The following is a 24,046-nucleotide window of genomic DNA, read 5'->3' on the forward strand; positions in this document are numbered from 1 at the left end:
AAACGCGGCTGGGTCACGTGACCACGTTGTGCGGAGTGCGGCCAGCAGCGGTGAAGAAGAGGCTTCCTCCAGCAGCAGACGAGAACGGCTGCTCGGGGAGCCCGCTACCTTTTAAGGGCCTGGGGCCCTCTTCGTTTCTTTGGATCGCTTTTATTTACATAAAGATCCGTTTAAAACCTTCACGGAGTCCGCAGCCCGTACCTCGCAATATGAGTCAATCTCTTACACATGGTTCCATAAATACACGAAAAGGGTAACCATGGCCACCTTAAACTACCCGGAATCAGCACCGTCATTTAAAAACATTTCTGTCACATTGGCACAATAACAGAAAACACATTCACACGTTAAACTAGCACAAACTATTGCTTCCTCAAAATATCAGCTATCAAGCTTCCTCACGGGGCCCGTCTTGTAACCTTAGATGTAGTCTCTCTCTATCATCGCACACTTCAATCATGTTTGAAACCCTCGATGCAAGACGAATTAAGATCAATCTAAAGTACCAGTGGGACGGGGATATTAGCGTTTCCTTAATGTGTGATGCACCCTATGCATGTATTAAAGCGACAGCGTTAAGGGCCCCGTGTCGCAGAAAAGGCGGTGTCGTCGGCTGTGGCCGTGAGCGAAAAATCCCAGAAGCATTATTAATTGAAAACGAGAAGGAAAAATCGCCGACATGAGGAATCGAACGTGGACCTCCGGTGTGAGACGAGCACGCTAACCATTCCACCACGCCAGCTTTTTTTTTCTTTATTACCATTTTTTTTAAACACACAGCATACAAGCAACGCCAATTTCTGCGGGCGCAACTACTGAGGGAGAGGCGAAGGGAGACAAACCTACTGCCCCAAACACGCTATTAAGTCTGCAGGAGGCTTCCACGAGCGAACCTCGAGACGTGGACATGGTGTCGGCTTCCAGCATGCCTGCAAAGCGGGCACATGAGGACGTCACTGAGTGTGAAGCTGGCAGGAATGCGAACGGCAACGGGGAGCCACCGACGAAGGCCAACCTGGTGCGTCGTCAGAGCTTCAAACCGAGGCCAAACATCCCCCAGATAGGAAGACTCCGTCATCAACGCCTCCGCCTTAGCGGGGGCGAGTTTTGCAAAGCAGATATAATGTCCCGGTCGGTGATCGAGACTAAAGACAGTGTGAGACCTGTGCTGTACAGTGCAACTGGCATCGCTTCACGACACGAAACTTTTGGTGTATCACTATGTCGCTCTGCCTTATAAGTGTGAGTAGAATGATCGGCGTCTTCTTTCTTTAAAATGGCTCGTCCTTTTCAAACTTACGTACGCGTCGCAACGCTTAATGTGAGGGGCCTCTCAGCGCGCAGACGGCAACAGCAGTTAAATAGGTTGATGATAGATAATGATATCGACTTACTTGCAGTACAAGAAACAAAAATTAAATGTGAAGAGCAAACTCCATCACGCCAACCAGATCGTTTGGATTGGACAAGGGCGCGTCTGTTGATTGCGGTGTTGTCTCAGAAATATCCCTTAGAGAAGTGTATTGTGGCGTATAATAATAATTATCAGCATGTAAATTAGAGAATTACAGAACACGCAGTTAAGCGAGTGGCAAATTACTTTTCCGCTGTACTTCCTCTTCGCTTGGCGTGCACGTAGCGCCATCATGCGTGTGGCGCGCGGAATAAGATAGACAGGGCATGGCCTCTGAGACCTTCATGGCGCCGGCTCGGATCGGCAACGCTGTTGCCGACGAACTGCGACTGCAGCTTGAGGCGCGCGTTTCGGCAAGGTGGCTGGCAGCGCTTCTACGTCCTGGAAGGATTATTAAATAAAAATGAGTATAGCAAGTTGCTCGATAACGCTATCGCGTTCCATTTTTAAAGGCGAAGCTTAAGCGTCCTTCAAATTTTTCTTTTTTTTTCAGTAGTGTGGGAAAAAATGGATCGCCGTCGCCAAGGCATTACCGCCATGAGAAAAACGAAATACATGCTGTTTTTGTTTTAGTTTCAGGCTCCTTATTGTAGTATCGGGGCCGCCACGGATACCACGCCGAAGCATTGCTCGCTGTACCCCACTGCCGAGTGTAACCCCATAGGAGGATACAAAAATACTGCTGTAGCGAAGACGGCGCGTTCGAAGTGAAGCCACACTGCCGGTATCTCGCGGTGGGCAAAAAAAAAAGAAAATAGCTTATAAAGTTCCTTCGGTTATACCATCGGCTTATTAGTAGCAGTTTTAGTGGCAGTAGCCGGCACCGCATGTAAGAAATAATCACATTCTGCATAGTAGAATCATGTCATATAAATTTGCGGTTCTAATGATTGATTTATAGGTGTCTAATAGCGATAAATGGTTAATAAACCCAGTTTTAATTTATTATTTTATGAAATAAACAAATGCAAACAAAATAAGAAAATGGGGTTCAGAAGTTTCAAAATGCTCAGATTGAAAAAGCAATGCTTGATAATGCCAATTAAGAAAATTTAGAGGGCCTATTTGATCCATTATAATTAAACAACTGAAAAATTAAAAATTTGAAAAGGCGGTTAAAGTGTGTCAAAAAGTTAATATTAAAAACGAGTGCTTGATGATGCTCACTTGAAAAATATAAAGGTGTAACTGATCATGTAACTAACTGAAATAATTGCAAAAAAACCGAAATTGAAGAAACGACTGGTTATTATTAAAAAAACAACAGTAAAATAGCCAGCTACAGCAAGTACTGCGAGACATGAACGGCGAAAAGACCATTATCAAACATGCCATTTTACTCGAGAACTTCACGCAAATGTTGAAAATTACTGGGTGCTTCAGATGTGTCGTAAAGGTTATGACGCGGTAACGTGTGATGCACATGAACGGTGGTTCTCACATGTGAAAGTTTATATGTTTGTTTTTTATTTAATAATATTCAAAGATGGTATACACAATACTTCGGATCATCAACATCGTCTTTCCATTGTTAGCAGTTTGACATCTTTGAAAACCTTTTTTAATATTTTTTTTTTCATTTTCACATTATGTCAATTAAATGATCAATTACACACTGAAAGTTTTATTGAGCATCTTCAAGCATTGGCTTTTCACTCTCAGCATTTTGAGGCTTTGTATACCCTTTCCTTAAAATTTTCCTTTTCAATTATGTCAGTTGATTAGTTACACACTAGCCCCACTGTAGTTCAGTAATTAGAGCACCGGACCTCTGCGCGCAAAAATGTAGGACTGAATTTCGGCCACTATACCCACTGCAGTGCCTTCGCCCTGCAGTGGGTATAGTCAGGCTGATGATGATGATGATGCTGATGATGACCACTTTTTAACGTAGTCGAAAAGCAAGGTGCCCGTGTTCTATGCGGAGTCAGTGCACGTTGAAAAACGCCAGGGGTGTAAATTTCCGGAGCTCTACTACAGCGTCTTTCATAGCCTTAGTCGATTTGGGGCCTTAAGCCCCATAAACCAACAAACTACACACTGTAAACTTTCTTCTCACCATAAAGCATTAGCTTTTCATTGTAAGCATTTGATACCTTCGATTCCCCATTTTATTTTAAAATTTTCCTAATTAGCACCAGCATGCATTGGCTTTTCATTCCGAGCAATCTAACACTATGAGGCCCCGTTTTTCTATTTTTCACTTGTTTGAAATACGCTATAATTTTTAATTGGCGTCATCAGACATTTTCTTTTTACTCTGAGCACTTTGAAACATTTGAACCCAGTGATGTTTAGCTCGTTCGTTGCCAATCTTCGGAGGGGCTGAAGCCTCTCCAAACGTGGTCATTCGGCAGTGAAGAAGCAGAAGACGATGATCTGATGATGGTCAGGAGAAGATATATATTTACAGAAGCAAAATAGTATACATAGGCAAAGTTACAGCAACAAGTCACACATACAACTGTAACTTAAAAGAAAATGAAGACTCACACAGAGAAGTCACTTTACAGGCCCTTACTTTCCTACCGAGCGTTTCGGTTAAAGCCTAGGGGGGGGGGGGGGGGGTAAATACGTGCTAAGCACGGAGCCTCAATCTTGACTGTCGAACGTGGTCCGAGGACCGCTTTTTGATACCAGACATCAACAAAGACCCAAGGGCGCTCACCTTAGGTGATCCGCCCCGAAAATGAAGCAGCCAATCAAATTATTTAAAAACATGCCACACCCCAGTGCGTTGGGAATAATCTCGGACCCAGGTCTTTAATTACGTCAAATAAAAATACAACATTCAAAACACACACTCTTTCCACTCGCTGGTCCCCAAACCCTCTCCCACGGCGCCTGTCTTTGCCTCCCCTCCTCAGCGTGTTTGCGACGCGACCTTGCAGCTGGCGCCTTTGTGAAATAAACGCCGCGGGGGATCTGGAGACTAGGCCACCCTGCCGTCCCGTTCGAGAAAAAAGGGGGGGGGGGCACTGTCCCAGAGCAGTGTACAGTCGCCGTTGCTCGGACCCAATGTCTCGCGACACAGCGGGAGGCCGCTGTTCTGATTGCCTACTTGGGAGGGCCAAGGGTCGCGCCTATTGTCGCCTTCTGCAGGACATTTAGTGAGCGCTTGTGGCAGTGAAAAAAGCTTCATCAACGGCGTCTCCCTGCACCCATGCTTGGCGCCACGGCGGGACATCGCTGGAGGAGCTGTTCGTAAAGTGGTTCGCAGAAGTGTGCTGCTGTTGTTCCCGGCCGATAAGGATGCGTCTGCCGTTCGCTTCTTGGCGACGCCTCGGGGCGAAGGGGCGAAACATACCAAGCCTCCCGCGCGCCCGCGCGCCCGCGCCCAAGAAAAGGGGAGAAAAGGAGAAAAAAAACAGCGCTTGCTCCTTGGCCTCGGCGCGTGGGGGGTTCGACCGCCAGCTCGACTCCACGTGCGAGTCGCTTTTCACTGCGGCCTTACACGTCCCTCCTAAGAGGGTAAATGACCTTGGAATCCATCATTTGAGCCTAATACAACAAAGGCCGCAACAACCCGCGAAGAAAACAATACATGTAAGACACTTCGCACGTGAATGGAACACCAAATGAATCTCGCGACACAAGATGGGTATAACACAAAACGAATCACACATTCGCATCGGCTTCCCGCTCGATCGTAGACCAGCGGGTCTGCGTTGGCGTGAATCGGTGGCTGGCAAATGCTATCGACCTTTCCCGTCCCTTGTCTCCCATCTGCGCCAAACAAGCCCCCGCTGCAACGTCGGACGCGTCGGTGAACAGCCAATATGGCCTCTTAATGTCGGGTCTGTTCAGCGATTCAGCTTCGCACAGAGCTGACTTGAGCCTGCCGAGTGCGTTTTGCGCTTCCTGGCTCCACGGAATCGTGTTAGGTACACCTCGCCTCGTCATAGACGTGAGTGGTGCGGCCACCTCGGCGTATCCTTCAACGTAATCGCGGTAGTAACCACATAAGCCTAGCAGACTCCGTAGCTGTCTCTTTGTTGCGGGGGGCACGAGCCCACGAATGGCCGATATCTTTTCTGGGTGGGGCCCATGGGTTCCGCCTCCCACTATGTGTCCTAGGTACTTAATATGGCCCTGTGCGACCTGACACTTTTCCCGGCTCACTTTAAGCTTGGCGTCGCGCAACAAATCAAAAATTATTTCTAAGTGCCGCAAGTGTTCAGTCCACGAGGAAGAGAAAATGGCAATGTCATCGAGGTATGCGGCCGCATAAGCCTGATGTTTCGAGAGGAGGGTGTTCATTATCCGCTGAAAGGTTGCCGCGGCGTTCTTTAGCCCGAACGGCATGACGCGCCAAGCATATTGTCCCTTGTGAGTTACGAAGGCGGTCAGATGTTGGCTCTCCGGAGCTACCGGCACCTGCCAGTATCCGCGTCGCAAGTCGATAAGAGTGATATACCTAGCGCGGCCCACCCTCATGATGAGCTCTTTAGGGGGTGGCATTGGAAAGGAATCCGTGCGCATCGCTGCGTTTAGAGCGCGATAGTGAACACACATGCGCACCGATCTATCCTTCTTACCCACGCATACAACGGGATGGGCGCACTCGCTTTCCACCGGATACACCAGCCCGAGGTCTAGCAACTCGTTTACCCGGCGGCTCACCTCACTCCTTAATAACTCCGGCACGCGATATGGGAAAGTGCGTTTGAGCTAGTGGCCTTCGTGCAGCTCTATCTTATGTGCCCCAACTCGTGCGACTCCCGGCGTTTCGCTGAACAAATCAGCGTAAGCGGCAAACACCTCCGAGATCGCGAGGAGGTCCTGAGTAGGTAGGTGTGCGAGTTTCTCCGCATCTATCAGACAACCACCACATCTCTCAGGCACAGACCGAGGGGTGTACTCGATTTCACCAAACTCCTCGTCTTCCTCGAAAACTACTCCGACATGGCTGACACGTGCGTAGTAGGGTCGCAGCCTGTTCGCATGCACTATCGCTGTAGCCTTTTCCCCCCTGTCGATTCTGTACGAGTTCTGCCTCTCTTGCGCGGTTACAACGAATGGACCGAGCCATTTGGGGGCCATTTTACTGCCAGGGTCTGTGTCAAAGAGCAATACCTGGTCTCCGATGACAAACGTCTTGATCCGTGCGCGCCTGTTATACGCCTGCGCGTAACTTCCCTGACGTGTGCTCGCCGTCAAACCCGCTACTTCTGCTGCTACTTCTAGCTGCCCGCGTAGCTGTCGCGAATACTTCGCGGGTTCTTCCCTGAGTGTGTTCGGGGGGGGGGGGGGTCTGGCCTGTCCATGTTCGCTGCAGAATTGCTAGCGGTCCGATAGGGTTTCTACCGAATAAGAGCCGGAACAGCGCCACGCCTGTAGTGTCATGGGGGACTTCCCTGTGCGCCCAGAGAACGAACGGGACCAGTCTATCCCAGTTCTTGGGATCTTTCTCAATAACATGGAACAACATGTTCTTCAAAACGCGGTTCCACCTTTGCTACTCCTGCCCAATCTCTCCTACGGCCACTAATCTGTTCGAAAAGCAACTTAAGTGCCTAAGGAAGACAGGAAAACCGCCCATTCTGGGCGAAATCCGACTTTTACTGTGTTAAGAACATTTATCGGACCTAGGCGCTCAGCCGCCCAGCTAAGCCCAATTACGCCTCCGCTCTTCCGCCGGCACCGCCGGCGATACCAGCCGCTGTCATGGAAGTAACGGTTGAAGGCCACACCGTCACCGCACAAGAGCTACTGTCAGATGTTTGGACACCAGTCCTGTATAAAGCCTACGCCTCCTGACCAGCCAGTTCGCCGCAACCACCTCGCCACTCCGAGAACGCTACCTCCGAGGCAGTTAACCCGAACGCCAGGAACGCGGCGCGCGACGCCGCAACCGGGAGCGGCAAGGTGCCGGCCCGTCTACCACCTGCGACCAAGGAGGCTCGTCTCACAGTGCAGCGCAGCAAGCAGCTGCCACCACTCCCACCCAACGCTATCCGAGTGGTCGTTCGCCCGCGAGGTGAACTACGACTCCGAGACGTCCCAACACCTCGACTCTGGAAGGCAGTGCAGAGCCAGCTCCAAATTACTCTGCCGGACGACTTCTGCCTGCGCATCCACCCGACCAACAACACTTTCACCATGGCACAAACACACCTCCCAACGGCCGAGACACTCAAGACGCTGACCTCCCTCACCATTGGCAACCAAACCTACCCGTGCGCGGCTTACGTGGCACCTCCACCGGGCTCTACCAGAAGAGTCATCACAAATGCCTATGATGACGAGACCCCAACGCAACTTTACGAAGACCTCGTCAGAAGAAATCCGGAGTATACCATACAAGCAGCCCGACGCATGGGAAAGGCGCACTCCATTTTAATCACCTTCGACGCAAACGCAGTCCCACATTCCATCAAATACATGGGAGCCATCCACCGCTGCACCCCATACCGCGGCAGTCCGGACGCCTGTACCAATTGCAGACAGCCGGGTCACCGTCTCATGACGTATGCCCAAGCCCCAAGACCAACGTTTGCCCCCGCTATGGAACACGACATTCGCAACAAGACCCTCCTTGTACGCCTAAGTGCATTTTGTGCGAGGGCCCTCACCTTACAGGTACGGGATCGTGCAAGGGGCGAAACCCTCACCAGCCACGGAAACAGCCAAGCCACCTACAAACGCAGCAGCAAGAATCGGTCGCATCCAGGGACAATTTTCCCCAGCTGTCGTCCGGACGCTCCCAGCCCAGCCAACATAAGCAAGCCTGGACAGTGCCGCTGAAACAAGCCTGGGACACCCCCAACTCTTCTCACCAGCACACGACACCCGCAACAGCGTCTCTCAATCTACAGCATGCCTTGGAGAAATCCCAGGAGGAGGCAGCGGCAGCCAAAGAGAAGCTTCAGCAGCCCAAGCAGAAGCCATCGGCCTTCGTCAGCACATCGCCAAACTGGAAGCCCAGATAAGTGCTCTTGCCACTGGCTCTCCCATTCCCCCTGCCCCCGCTCCTACCGCATCCCAACCTCCACCACCCCCAAACCCACCCACCTCCCACACCTTGCCGAGCCACTCCCACCCTACTTCTCCTGATTTGCTATCAATGGAGGCTGACACAAAACCCCCTACGAATTCCACTCTGTGCACGACGCCCCCTCCCTCCACCCCCATCTCACTAGACGACATACCAACCCTGCTTGAGTCTCTTGCTAAACGCTTTGAGGCAAAATTGCAGGACGCTATCACTCACATCAACCAGGAATGTGCAACCCTCAAAGATGCTATAATCCACATAACACAAGACAATGCTACTCTTAATCACCGATTCGACGTGCTAACGCAAGGATTCTCTGACCACTATAACGATCTTGAATACCGGCTCAATTCTTACGCAACGTGCCTACCAAAGCGGGACCCCTCCCCAAATAGACGAAAGAAGCCCAAAGCACCGGAAGGACAAAACAATCCTATCCCTGCCGTAGCTCGTGACTCCCACCCACCCGTTATGGCTTCTCCCCATATCGACTCTCATGATGGCAACTCCGAACCGTAACCTTACACTCTGGCAGTGGAACTGCCGGGGCTTTGGCCAGAAGCGTCATGTGGTCCACTAATTGCAGTCCTGCGCTACGGGACCTGACATCCTTGCCCTGCAGGAACCCTCCAACCCGCTCACCCTCCCCGGCTATACTCCTATTCTGCGCACATCAGCCACACCCCCTCGCGTAGCATCTCTAGTTAGTAGCTCATTTACCACTATCTCCCATCCCCTAGCAATTCAAGATATTGATCACCTTTTAATTGTGCTTGTTCCGCAACACGCTCGAGCGAACAGCCTCTTCGTTCTGAATGTATATAGCCACCCTAAGTGCCTCAAAAGCAACTTCGAACGCCTCTTTACACTTGCGAAGCGCATAGCAAACAAGTGCCCCTTACTCGTCGTAGGAGACTTTAACGCCCCACATAGTTCCTGGGGTTACCCGCACGACACACCAAAAGGACGGCGGGTGTGGTTAGCAGCGCAACAAACCGGTCTCTCTCTGCTCACCGACCCTACCTTTCCTACGCACACGGGAACCAGTGTCTGCAGAGACAATACACCAGCCCTTACGTTCGCACATCGCCTCCCTCATGCCACATGGTGCAACACACAAGAGAATCTAGGTAGCGACCATTGCATCATTGAAATTCTCTTACACATTCAACTACCCCGCAGGCCTCCCAGAGGCTCCACTTTCACGAAGTGCGACTCTTTCCGATCACGTAGAGCAGCCCGCGCCTTCGCCCCCATCACGGACATCACTGAATGGTCCAAACAACTGCAAAGTGATGTCCGATCTGTAACTCTTCCGCTACAAGAGGACTTCCCAAGCGAAACAGTTGACTCCCACCTCCTACATTTACGGGAAGCTAAATCAGGCTTAGAACGACGCTGGCGAGAGCAGCATTGGAACCGCACACTTAGACGCCGCCTCGCCCGTCTTAACAAAGAGATAGAGGCGCATGCAGCGACTCTTTCACGACAAAACTGGGAATCACTATGCAACAAGCTAGATGGCAACATGAGTCTACCTCGGCCTTGGAACCTCTTTCGACACTTAATAGACTCCACGCAGTCAAAGACTACCCAAAGACATAACCTCACTAAACTCATGCATTCTTCCGATACACCTCCACTAGAATTTCTCCAAAAACTTAGACATCAGTACTTCCCTACATATACCCTCCTGTAACGCACCCCGATTATGCAGGCCCCCCTAACGACCTCCTCGACCAACTCATTACAGAAGCAGAGGTTCAGGCTGAACTCCAGAAACTTATCACATCCTCAGCCCCCGGTTCAGACGGGGTTCATAACAAGGCACTCCGGAATCTCGACGCTCTATCTGTTGCCGCCCTTACTGAATACTTTAACGAGAGCTCGCGAACGAGCACCCTCCCACCGCAATGGAAAGAGGCCAAAATCGTCTTCATACCCAAACATGGGAAACCTCTGCTCACCTCTAACCTCCCCAGGTAGCACAAAGTGGGCTCTGAAGGGTGGGCCCCGGTGGGCCCGATGTAGGCAATGCAGGACAGCCCCGGTGGGCTCAATGTGGGTGCTGCAAGAGGGGCCGACGTAGGCCCGAAGGGGGCTGTCGACAAAGCCCCAATGGGCCCCTCTAGGGGCCGATGCAGGCAGCCCATGCGGGGCTGCCCACATTTTTCCGGCATTGTTAAAAGGGCACATGCGCCAACTCCCCGCGATGGTCCTACTTTGGACCAATTTGGGCAGCCGCTTTGGAGGAACATTTTTTTTATTTCAGTTAGCCCCTCAGATAATGACATAGGACCAATGCGGGTTTTATAGCGCTAGCCGCACTTGGGCTTGCCCACATTATTCTCATAAGGGTCCGACGTAGGAAATTGGTGGAAAGCCCTAGTCCAAATTGTCCCAATCAATATTTATGCACATAATTAAGTAATTATTTTATACATGTCTGCACTTTCTAAACAGCCACAATATTAAATTTTACAATAATTCATAACATTCATCTAGCCGAAATGACTTCATGTTCATCTTGTTCAGGCTGTGGAGATGCGTGTTCTGAACAGTAATATTGTGCTGCGAGTTGCAGGCTGTCCAAAGCAACCACATAAGAGGCAACAGTTAGCAATCAGTTTGTTTTAGTATTTGTAGCGCAATTTGCATGAGCGCGAGAACTAAAGCCATGTAAATTTCTAATCGACTAAACATGACAACAACTGTTATACAAATCATCTATAATAGTAATTTAGGGCAACATCTAATGCAAATAAAAGTTGGAAACAATGATTACGCAATTGCACGCACGCCTTCTAGCCCCATTACGGCCGATGTGGGACCTACAGCGGTTTTATGTGGGCAGCCCCAATTGGGCTGGGTGTTGGTTTTGAACCTAAAGCCCACTTGCTGTTGCACGTGCCTTCAAATTCCCCACAAGGGACCAATTCTGGTATCATGCGGGCCCTCCCGCCTTCCAGCCCCATTACGGCCCATGTGGGATATAAAGCAGTTTTATGTGGGCAGCCCTAATTGGGCTGGACGTTGTTTTTGAACCTAGAGCCCACCTGCAGTGGCACGGGCCTTCAAAGTCCCCACAAAGGACCGATTTTGGTACCATGCGGGCACGCCCGCCTTCCAGCCCCATTACAGCCTATGTGGGACCTAAAGCGGTTTAGCTAAGGCTGCCTCATTTGGGCTTCACGAGGGCTTGCCCAAATTGAGCCCTTATTCATATTTCACCTGCCCTCAAGTAACCTACAAGGGGCCGATTGGGGCAGTATGTGGGCATGTCCGTTTTCTTGCCCCACTACGGCCGATGTTGGTCCCACGAAGATTTAATGGGGGCGGCCTCACTTCGGATCTATGAGGGCTTTCCCATAAAAAGCCCACATTTAGGTTGGATTGCCCTCAAATATCCGGCAAGGGACCCTTGTGGTCTGGATGCAGGAACGTGCTCTGCATTAGCCCAAGAAACGCCGCTATGGGACCCATGCAGGAGGAGCAGGGGCAAGCCCAAATGGGGCTTGCCCACTTTAGCCCCATCGGGGACCGATGCAGGTTTTATGTTGGTTGCCCCAGCCCCACTTGCCTACATCGGACCTACCGGGGCCCCACATTCTGTGCTACCTGGGTCAGACCCATCTCCATCACTTCTTCTGTTGAAAAGCTCATGGAGCATGTACTCCAGACTAGGCTGTGCCAGTACCTAGAAGGCAACAATCTTATGCCCACCTGTATATTTGGATTTCGTCCTAGGCTTTCCACACAGGTCGTCTTTCTACAGCTCAAACAGCACATTCTCGACTCCCAAACCTACGACACAAAAGCTATCCTAGGTGTGGACCTCAGTAAGGCATTCGATAACGTTACGCACTCAGCTATCCTACAGAACCTTAGAACCCTGGGAGTCGGCGCTAGGTTGTACAACTACATCCGAGATTTCCTCAGCCACCGCACAGCCACACTTACCTTCGGCGACCACCGCCTCCCAAGCATCACGCTGGGAGCACGAGGTACGCCCCAGGGTGCCATCATCTCCCCTATTTTATTCAATATAGCACTTCTTCACCTACCCCAAAAACTAGCTCAAATCCCCGACATCCATTTAAGCCTCTACGCCGACGACATCACTGTCTGGACAGACCACAGCAGTGACGCCGAAATAGAAGAGCACCTACAATTGGCACTAACTACCATCGACACATACGTACGGGAGCGTGGCCTGACCTGCTCCCCTTCGAAATCAGAGCTCTTTCTCTACCGCCCCAAGCAACAGGACAACGTCAATCCTCCCATCTCCCTCACGCTAGGTACCCATTCCATCCCACTTGTATCCAAAATCCGAGTGCTAGGGCTAATGCTCCACTCCCATGGCGCTCACGGAGAAGTCATAAAGGCTCTCCAAACACACGCTCAACAGGCCACCCGACTGATTCGCCGCATAGCGAACCGCCGGGCTGCCCTACGCGAGCAAAACACCCTTCGCCTCACCCAGGTGTACATCATAAGCCGCACCGTATATGCCCTTCCATACCTACCCCTCCGACAGAAGAGAGAGACCGAGTAAACGCGCTCCTGCGGAGTTGCACGAAGATGGCTCTACGCCTTCCCCCCAGCACATCCAACGATCGGCTTCTCAAGCTCGGTGTCCACAACTCCTTTGAGGAACTTACAGAAGCCACCTTTACGGCATAAATATGCCGTCTATCGAACTCAGAGGCTGGCCGAGCTCTATTATCTAAATTAAACCTAAACCCAATTACACACACTACCAAGGGCGTCCCCCTTTCTTCTATCTTCTGCTCTAACCTCAATATACCCCCCTCCCCAAGAACATGCACTCTGAGCGAGATGGGAACCGCAGAATAGCAAGGGCTCGGGCCCTCCACAAACAGTATAGCGAGGACCATGCGGTGGTCTATGTGGACGCAGCGGAATATACGTCAGGCCACCGTATGGCCCTGGCGGTAGCCGACAATCAAGCAAAACTTCGAACCTCCAGCTCAATCATCACCAATTCGGCCATAGAGGCAGAAGAGGCAGCCATAGCGCTTGCTTTGACCTCTACATCTGCCAACATAATTATCTCTGACTCCAAATCTGCCATTCTCAACTATGCCAATGGCTACATATCTCGCACCGCTGCTCGCTTACTACGCTTCTGGCAGCCCCGGCACCCTGTAACCCTTAACTGGACGCCAGCACATGCCGGCCTCCCTGGCAACGAAGGAGCTCATTCTCTAGCCCGAGGTCTCACATTCCGGCCAGGAGGAGATGAGCCCCTTCTACAGGCCGAGGAGCGTCTGCTCTCCTTCCGCGATATTCTCTCATATTACCGGGACAAACGAAGAGAATACGCATCCCCAGCCCCAGCCCTTACCATAGCGCAGGCCGCACACTGGCGACGACTACAAACTCGTACTGCTCCATACCTCATACTACTGCATGCCAGATACCCAGACCAATTTCCCTCCTCATGCAAACTTTGCGGCAAACCAGGAGATTTCCTACACATCCTCCTCACATGCTCCATCTTTCCTCATCCAACATCACCGACCGTGGCGGAGTCTTACTGGGAAACTCTACTGACCACCACTCCTGCTCAAGACCAGCGCCGGATCATCTCCAGTGCTATGAGAAGGATAGCGCTCCAAGGACTATCCTTCGCTTTGTAAGGGTGCCCTCCTCACAGTGAGGGAGCACCCAAGTGCCATGTAGGGGGCTTCGCCCCCACTATTCATATCATTGGCATTAAATGTTTTCACCTACCTACCTTTCCACTGTCCCGTTGCTCTCCGGATGCTCAGGAGTCGACAAACGCGGTGCGCATCCCAGTCTTGCTAACATCTCACACGTCAGCTGCGCCGTGAAGTTCGTTCGCTGATCTGAACAGACTACCTCAGGTATGCCTGTGCGGCTGAAAATCGTAAGCAAGGCGTCGCATGTTGCCCTAGCGGTTAGCGATCGCAAACAGACTACCTCCGGCCACCGCGTCCACAAGTCAACGAGGCAGAGAGCGTACCTATGACCCCTACTCGACGGAACATCGAGCGGCCCGATTATATCGACGTTTACGACCTGAAACTGATGGTCGGGTCTGGTGAGAGGTGTGATGGGAACCCTATCTTTAATTCGCCTGTCTGAGTGGACTTGACAGCCGTGACATGTCCTGCAGTGTCGCGTTACGTCCCCTTCTAAGCCTGGTCAGAAAACGCTGTACTCAACTCTGGTCTTTGTTTTCCGTGGCCCCAAATGGCCTCCCCAAAGGGACTCATGCGCAAGGCAGAGTACCTCTTCACGCCTGCTAAGGGGGAGCACAAGCTGCTTCACTTTGCTACCGGAGATCGAGTCCCAGTGATACAACAAGCCGTCTGAAACAAACATGCCTGCCTTCCCTGCCTTTGCGTCTGCCCATGCTTTCTTTAAGCTTTCGTCTGATACTTGGTCGGATCTGAATACCTGGCGCTGTTTTAGGGCTGCGTCCGCGTCATCCTGGATCGGGATTACATCTTCCTTCTCGCTTTCTTCCAGATCTACTTCACAGGGCTGTTCCGTCGCCACACCCTGCTCACCACTCATTAGTTTGCCTGCCTCAGGCCCCGCCGCTTGCTCCTCGTGTGATGTAGAGCTCAGCTTTGTGCCCTGCTCCGCCATGGTGACAGACGCGCTACTGCTTCAGACAGAGGGCAGGCCTTATTCATAACAAGTGCCTCGCAACGACTGTCTATCTCCGAAAGCAGCTCCCAATCCTCCCTGGAGAGCAAACAATCCACTCCCTCCGCCAGCTTATCAGAAAGCGCGCATACAATGTCTACTTCCTCGGGCCCTGCTATGTGTGCGGTGGGCCGCCTGATGCTTACCGCAAGAGTGAACAGTTTTGCGTTAGCCGTCTCCCCAAAAGCCGAAACTAGCTTTATCCAGCCGGATGGCTCCCGACATATACTTGGCACGAGGCCTTCCCTCACCACGGTTATCTCGCTACCAGTATCAATTATAGCTGTCGCCGGTATCCCTGCGCACTCAATCTCCACCTGCTGTAGCTTCGATTTGCGTACCTCGTCGAATGACTGGGGCGCTTTCATCTCTGCTACTAGGGTTGTCTGGGAGGTTACTGACTCCGGTGTTTCGCATGCCTCTACGTTGGCTACAGCTACTTCTTGAGCTCGAGCGTGTTTCTCCTTCTTCTGCACGTTTTGTGAAGCGCGAGGGCATTCCTTGGCTCGGTGGCCAGATGCGCGGCACTCATAACACTGAATTGGCCGTTTGCTATCATTGCTCGCCGCTTGCGGGGGTACCTTCGGTTTTTCCGCATACACAACAATTTGTTTCGCTGCGCGCCCCTTGCCCTTAGCCTGTTCGAACGTTTGGAGAACGTCGGATATTTCATCCGGTTTTAGCCACCTCTCCTCCGCACGAAGACGCACATACTCTAAGCCCTCAGGGCTCAAGCTACCCATTATGCGATCTGCGATGATCAATGATACCAGGTCGTCTTTGGTTTCTACGTCCCGTGACCGAAGGTAGTACTGAAAGTACGTCTTAGTGCGCGAGGTGAACTTCGCCCAAGTTTCATCGCGGCGTTTCGTCGCGCGCTCAAAGCATTCGAGGTATTCTGAGGGGTTAAGCTTCAGCTCCTTTAAAACGGCTGTTTTTTCCGACTCGTAGCTGCCACACTCATCGTCCCCGAGGTTACGGAGAAGGTACCTGACACGCTCAGCTAGTGCTGGCATGATTAAGTGAACGCGGCTTTCGTTTGGCACCTTGTACGTCGTGAAAATTCTCTCGACTTCCTCGAACCATAACGGCACGTCCGCGTCACACGGCAGCTTCAGTCCCTTAAGAAATTTAGCGCATTGGGAGACTGGATCGGGCCCCATTCGACGCTGATCATCAATGTCTGACCTTACAGACGTCTGCCCGCTTCCCGCTATCGCCATTGCAACCGCTGGATCTAGCCCAAGTTTCTGTAACTCTAGGCGTTCCTGTGAAAGAATTTTCAATTTTTCTAGCTCAAAATTTAGTTCCATAAGGCGAATTGCAACCGCATCGGATACCGACATCTCAGCTACTTCACGTAGCGCTCCTGCTACAGGCTTTGTCGTTTGCTGCGACTGCTCGCTGTCATCTGTTATATCTCCCCCTGTCTCTCTCTCGCCTACGCTCGCCATCATGCTCCGTGTTAAAACCATACGCCACTTTACACTTGAGCCATTGCCACTTCAACAAAGCGCAAGAAATCCCGCGCACCCGTGCTGGTGTCGCCAGTTGGGGCCTCCGTCCCTTGGTGCCGCAGCCTCGTCGGAGTCCCCCAAAACGCTGCCTCTGGTTCGGGGCCTGGATCACCTTGCTGCTTCTGGCTGGACGGGCGGACGCTTGTTGCCTAGTGGGTTCCCAGGGCCTGGGTGCTCTGGGTGATGCTCATGGTCGCTGGTTGCCGAACGCTGTCGTGCTGCGCCAGGGATGTTTAGCTCGTTCGTTGCCAATCTTCGGAGGGGTTGAAGCCTCTCCAAACGTGGTCATTCGGCAGTGAAGAAGCAGAAGACGATATCTGATGATGGTCAGGAGGAGATATATATTTACAGAAGCAAAATAGTATACATAGGCAAAGTTACAGCAACAAGTCACACACAACTGTAATTCAAAAGAAAATGAAGACACACAGAGAAGTCACTTTACAGGCCCTTACTTTCCTACCGAGCGTTTCGGTGAAAGCCTAAGGGGGGGGGGGGTAAATACGTGCTAAGCACGGAGCCTCAATGTTGACTGTCGAACATGGTCCGAGGACAGCTTTTTGATACCAGACATCAAGAAAGACCCAAGGGCGGTCACCTTAGGTGATCCGCCCCGAAAATGAAGCAGCGAATCAAATTATTTAAAAACATGCCACAACCCCAGTGGGTTGGGAATAATCTCGGACCCAGGTCCTTAATTACGTCAAATAAAAATACAACATTCAAAATACACACTCTTTCCACTCGCTGGTCCCCAAACCCTCTCACACGGCGCCTGTCTTTGCCTCCCCTCCTCAGCGTGTTTGCGACGCGACCTTACAGCTGGCGCCTTTGTGAAAGAAACGCCGCGGGGGATCTGGAGACTAGGCCACCCCGCCGTCCCGTTCAAGGAAAAGGGGGGGGGGCACTGTCCCAGAGCAGTGTACAGTCGCCGTTGCTCGGGCCCAATGTCTCGCGACACAGCGCGTGGCCGCTGGGCTGATTGCCTACTTGGGAGGGCCAAGGGTCGCGCCTATTGTCGCCTTCTGCAGGACATTTATTGAGCGCTTGCGGCAGTGCAAAAAGCTTCAACGGCGTCTCCCTGCACCCATGCTTGGCGCCACGGCGGGACATCGCTGGACGAGCTGGCCGTAAAGTGGTTCGCAGAAGCATGCTGCTGTTGTTCCCGGCCGATAAGGATGCGTCTGCCGTTCGCTTCTTGGCGACGCCTCGGGGCGAAGGCGAAACAAGCCAAGCCTCCCGCGCGCCCGCGCACCCGCACCCAAGAAAAGGGGAGAAAAGGAGAAAAAAACAACAACAGCGCTCGCTCCTTGGCCTCGGTGCGTGGGGGGTTCGACCGCCAGCTCGACTCCACGTGCGAGTCGCTTTTCACTGCGGCCTTACAAACCCCTTTTTTCATTTGTTTCATTGTTTACATCAACAAGTAATTAATCACAATAATTTCATTAACTGTTTGTGGCCTATAACACACCAGTCAATCATCAGTCACTACCACCCGAAATTATCATGATAGCTTTTGTTACGCAGACCCTGATAATTTCAGATACGCGATGCCGACTTCTATTACTACGAGCTATGTAAGCTACCGTATATGTTTTCTTTGCTGTTTTATGCAACACGAACTAAAATTACTCAAAAAATTGGCAGTGGCTTAGCTCTGATATGCCTGAATATACGTAGCATAAAGCGTAAACTATAGCCTGAGTCGCTGTGGGATGTTAAACCCCACAAATCATACCAAAACTAAAGCGTAAAGGGCCCGCGGCAGAGCGTTCGGGGAAGATTCAGTCTTCCGGGCCTCTCTCGCTGCCGCTCTGGAAAAGCGTCTTGTCGTGACGGTACATCGAGTGGCCCTTGTCGAACACAACCAGCATTTCATTTTACGCATTAAAGTTCACCGGCGTTCTTAAATTCGTCTACACTAAAGGAGAGGCGCAGTATCTGTCACTCGCGGATTCCCGCTATCATTCTCAATGTAGACAATGGGAACTATGAACAGGGTTTCGCGATCGGGGGCGTACGCTCTTAGAAAAAAAGGTAGTTACGTTTGTACTACCTTCTTAGGTAGTAACATGGTAGTAACTCCTGCTGTTACTACATTTTTTGACTGCAATACTTTTTACGACCTCATTACTACCTCTCTGGAAGCAGGGGTAGTAAATGTACCTTAACTGTTTTCTACCATGATCAGAAGATATCTGATACTATATACGATAGGAATATTGAAATATTCAATACTCCTGATTACATTGCTACTTAATTTTGTTTTTATGTTTATCTATTTGCCATACCTTCAATCGCCAAAGCATTACAGAATGAAATATTCAATACTCCTGATTACATTGCTACTCAATTTTGTTTTTATGTTTATCTATTTGCCATACCTTCAATCGCCAAAGCATTACAGAATGGAGGGGGTTACATAAATGAGCCCTGGACTCAAACTGTGCGCTGCTTTTTCATAAAAAAAAGAAAGTGAGAAAGAAGAGGCGAAATAAAGAAAGAAGGAAAGAAAAAAAGAAAGAAAGAAAGAACACAGGCAGCACCAGCCATCGGCCCAATATTGGGGATTGATTGGTGATTACTGGCCCACAAGTGGCCCAATGGTGCCATTGAGCTACCAATAATGTGTAGCCATGCTGTAACATAATCATTATTGGCCCAATGAACTTCACCCATATCCGTTATTGGAATTCTACCGGCTAAACGCGGTCGATAATGCCCATGCATATTGAACAGCTTGCCATTATTGTATACACAATGAGACAAACTGGTCATTATTGGCCAACCAGCTGCAATGGTTTTCCAATATCTTCCACACCATGGTATAACCTGGTAAATATTGTCCGGTCAGTAACAACGGCTTCTCAATATTGAATTTATCTAGGCATACAGTGGTCAATAATGTCCAACCAACTTTGGCGGCTTCCTGATATTGTAATATCTTGGTTTCTACTGGTCGATATTGTCTAATGAGCCTTGATGGCTGACCAGCATTGCACATATCATGGCATAGGCTGGGCAATAATGTTCTGCCAGTATGGCTGTCTTGTGAACATTGCATATATATTGGCATGCATTGGTCAATATTGTTCTGACAGTCATGCTGGCATGCCAACAATGTATACAGATCGGCTTTTAGTGGTCAATATTGTTTGATGAACTGTGATGGCTAACCAGCATTGGACATATCATGGCATATCTTGGGTAATATTGTCCGGCCTTTATGGTTGTCTTGTTAACATTGAATATATCTTGGCATGCATTGGTCAATACTGCCCCACCAGCTTGGGTGGCATCCCAACATTGCATATACCTTGGTTTATTGTGGTCAATATTGTGTAATGAGCTTTGATGGCTGGCAAGCATTGCACATATAATTGCATAAATTGGTTTATATTTTCTGGCCATTATGGTTGTCCTGTCAGCTATAAATCAATTTTGGCATATATTGGTCGATAGTAACCCGCCTGTCATGGCGGCCTGCCAACTTTGTATACATATTGCATTATATTGTTCAATATTGTTCGATGGACTGTGATGGCTAGCCAGCATTGCATCCTAATGGCATAGATTGGGCAATAATGCTCTGCCAATATGGATGGCTTGTCAACATGAAATATATCTTGACATAGATTGGTCAATATTGTCCCATCAGATTTGGTGACATTCCAATATTGTATATATGATGGTTTCTAGTAGTCAATATTGTCTAACGAGCTTTGATGGCTGGTCACCATTGATTATTCAGGCTGCGGCGGCGCTAAAAAAACAGTAGAAGCAGCTCTGACCGACACAGACATTTTTCAATGTGCATGTATCCCAATATAACTGTTTTTGAACTAATTTTGCCCCAACTAAATTTTTTGCTGGCCCGGACATCAGTTTACGTTCAACTGTGGAAGATATCCATATGCCATACGTAATTTTGGCCATCATATATATAATGTTTTTTGGGATTAATGTACAGATTGTCTTAAAATTGTTTGACTGAGCTGACCACACAAAATGCACAGAAGCGCCCATCACGGAAAATGTAGAATATATTTTTCTGAATATATTTTCCGTGATTCACTAATTGTTGCGGATGACCTGCGAACATATTTGACAATTTTGGTAGAGTACTCCTTTATTTATGATTTTAGGTACGATTAATTGTTATGTAAAATTCTGCATATAATATCTTCGAGACAATTCCTGCAGACTAGAGGGCCGGATGTCGATCACGCGTGGACGTAGCTAACACAAATAGTGTTCCAAACTTAGCCAAGTGTTGAAGAAATTCTGACAGCACATGGAATCTACACTGCAGAAATTTGCGAAGGCGCGATTAATGCTGCTGTATACGGTGCATCACGTATCATTATCGTTATCAACTAAACACAGCGTCATTACCATTGATACTGTCATCATTGTTATTATCACTAATTGCAGCGTCATTCTCGTCTCTATCATCACAGTAGACAAGGAGAATTACGTATGGGGCTAGTTTCGCGATCCAGGGTTTAGCGCAGTCGGTTAAAGCGCTAGCTAGGCTAGGAGTCCGATTCCCTGTGGAGACGATTTGTTTTTCTGATCCCGTCAAACCAGGATGATTGAAAGTGATAGACACATCAGTGCACAGATCCTGAACACATCTCGACAACAACTCTCGCGCATGGGATTTCGTTCCATGTGCCTATATATACGCATACGAGTGCACAAGCATACGCACACGCTCGAGCACACATCTGACAAGCAAGCGTTTAATAGATGCGTGTCCGCAAAAAACCTCCTGTGCAGTCAAGAAACGCAAGGTATACTTAAATGCAAAGAACGCAACAGAACGTGTGAGTCGCTTGAACAAACACCAGTGGCTACGTTTGGATAGTAAACGCAGAAATGATCGAATATATCCGGTGAATGCACATCCTCTAAACGTTTGTCCATGATTGGAAACACGCACGCGTAGCATCATTATTTCCGCCTTGTTTTACGCAATAGAGAGAAACCCTACATATGTTCAAGCGATAGCAGAGTTGGGAGAGATCGATCGCGCTAGCCAATCAAACACTCACTGCATGATTCGCCATTACGCTAGCTGTTGCCGGCATTCAGCATCAGCACCGACTATACCACGCCTCAGTACTAGCTGTTCTTATAGACAGGTATGTTGGGCTGCTTTCAAGGCCTTCGAGTTCTAATATCTACTAAACACAAATTTGCATCTTATTCCTGTACTCTAGTGCTCTGCTGTGGGCTTCAGCAATAGACAGATAAAGACTGAACGACTTTGGTCATCGGTGTAGCCGCGCATAAAATATTTCAGCTCAAAGAAAAAATACAAGCAACATATATTCTATGCTATGTCTAGCTAATTCACTTGACAAGAAAAGAAATCTGAACTGTACTGGAATGGTTCGTATTCTAATGCGACGTAAATCGCACACTGCCGAAACGTTGTGTGCATGTGGAAGATAATAAAAAAAGAATCAACAGCACTACATGTGGCAAGGCAAACGAAAAAAATAAGCATTTAAAACAATTACCTACAGTGCAATGAATGCGCGCTCATGTGTCGCCACCATATATGGTAACAAAATTGAAATTGCATAATAACGATGCTCTCTATGGAAGTTATTTTTGTTCGAAAGCTGCAATACATGGCTCATAATGATGCATTTGACTACAGCTTTTGACAGCATTCTCCTAATCACTGATCAGAAACTATCCTTCAGGCATTCTATGCCTTGTTATCCAACCATATAATCACCACACTGAAGGCGTTTCCCTCCAGAGAACTAAACAATTTCATCCCATCATGTCAACCAGATAGCTATTGGCAATTCATATATATATATTAAAAGTAATGCGAATGCGTTATTTAAGCAGTTTTGGGGCATTTTTAGAGAACATCTATCTCGAAGAATCTAACATATGATTGAGAATTAGGTTTCCTCTGAAATATTCTGCCGCTTTCACAAGCGCAGCTTCCGCGGGCTGGAAGATGATTTTACCACGCTTCTTTCTGAGGACTGCACCTTGTCCCAAGTTCGTAGATATAGTTTCAATGTTGACCTTTGCTTTCTTTCTATTCTTTCTTTACTGCCAATTTAGTTCTTCAGATCTTAGCTCGTCGAGTATTTTGTATCTCTTGCTGATTTATATGCCCACGCTTAGTTCTATGCGGATTTTTTCTTGCTCTAAACGTCGGCCTGATCTGAAAAAAAAAAATAAAACTTAATACCATGGGAATTTTAACCTTGAAGTACCCAAAGTTATGGTCGTTTTCGCTTTTCTTTTCCATAATAGGAATACAGCAAGTATACGGGCTGCGGCATCGCTCAGTTGCGCGCGATGACGTTTCAAGAGCACTCTGTCATGAACCTGTGTGCCATCTTTAGCAAAAAAATTATGTCCATTTGTTCGAACCGGGAACGATTCCGTGAAAACTGAATATTGTTTTACGTATGTGATTATTACTGAAACAGATAGGTAAAACGCATTTCGCATTAACAAAAAAAAATGTAGCGAAATTATCACGCCAATGAAAATGTTACCGAGCCAGCAACCGAGGCGACCAAAGAGCTCCGAACGCACTTCTCCTTGTTTTAGCGAAGCCGAGGGCAAAACTCTGCGTATTCGTCCTCAGATGCTTGGCGCAAAGGACATATGGTTTCCATTCCCTCGTCCTTTCGTCTTCTCTCCGCCCGAGGGTCTTGACTAAAGCAATTTTCCAAACCACTTTCAACTTCACGTCTTGTAGCCTTTTCTCCCCGTGAGCAGTCATCGCGGAAGGGCAGGGACCTTCACTGCCCTTTCTTTCCTCCCGGCTAGGCATGCGTTGCTCACAATGCCCCCCCCGTCTACTCCCCCGCACTCTTCCCTTCCTTCCAGCCAACTACTTCTTCTAGGATCTGTGGAATATTCTTGGGGGGATACCGGACGCGGGTTATGCCGGCCTAATGTCGCTCGCGGTGGCACTCTTGGCTTCCGGGGGAAGGGGAGATGGGACGTGGGGAGGGGTGGGGGGGACCCAACTTTCCTGGCTGGCAGCCTTCTGGGCTCGCGCGGTCCTACGGGACCTCTTTCATTTCTCTCACCGCCTTTCGAGCTTTATGCCTCCTCTTTAGACAGATCTCAAGCAAAAGAGAGAGAGAGAGAGAGAGAAAACACAACGACCCTTCTGCCCCCTTCCAACCGTGCCTCGAAACTCGACACAAGCGGTTGATTCAGAGGCGTCCGGCCGGCCACACAATCCCCACCCGCTCGAGATGCTCGAGCTCCCGCAGCTTTGGACAGCAGAACCGAAAACCCAAGCCTTGTGAAAGTTCCAGTTCGTTTTAATGACCGTGCCTGAAAGAGGATATCTGTGAGTATCACCAGCATTTTAAGTTGTTTGTTCATAACTGAACTGAGCTTTCTGAGATTATT

The 24,046-nt window shown here is 49.4% G+C and overlaps 1 pseudogene; it reads left to right on the forward strand.

Annotated features, from left to right (window-relative positions):
* Positions 1–7,081: 7,081 nt before the first annotated feature.
* LOC146189243 (uncharacterized) lies at positions 7,082–8,930 on the forward strand (annotated as a pseudogene).
* The last annotated feature ends 15,116 nt before the right edge of the window (positions 8,931–24,046 follow it).

This window comes from Amblyomma maculatum, chromosome 5 (assembly GCF_055883805.1).
Source record: "Amblyomma maculatum isolate TAMU_Amacu chromosome 5, ASM5588380v1, whole genome shotgun sequence".
Taxonomy (NCBI): domain Eukaryota; kingdom Metazoa; phylum Arthropoda; class Arachnida; order Ixodida; family Ixodidae; genus Amblyomma; species Amblyomma maculatum.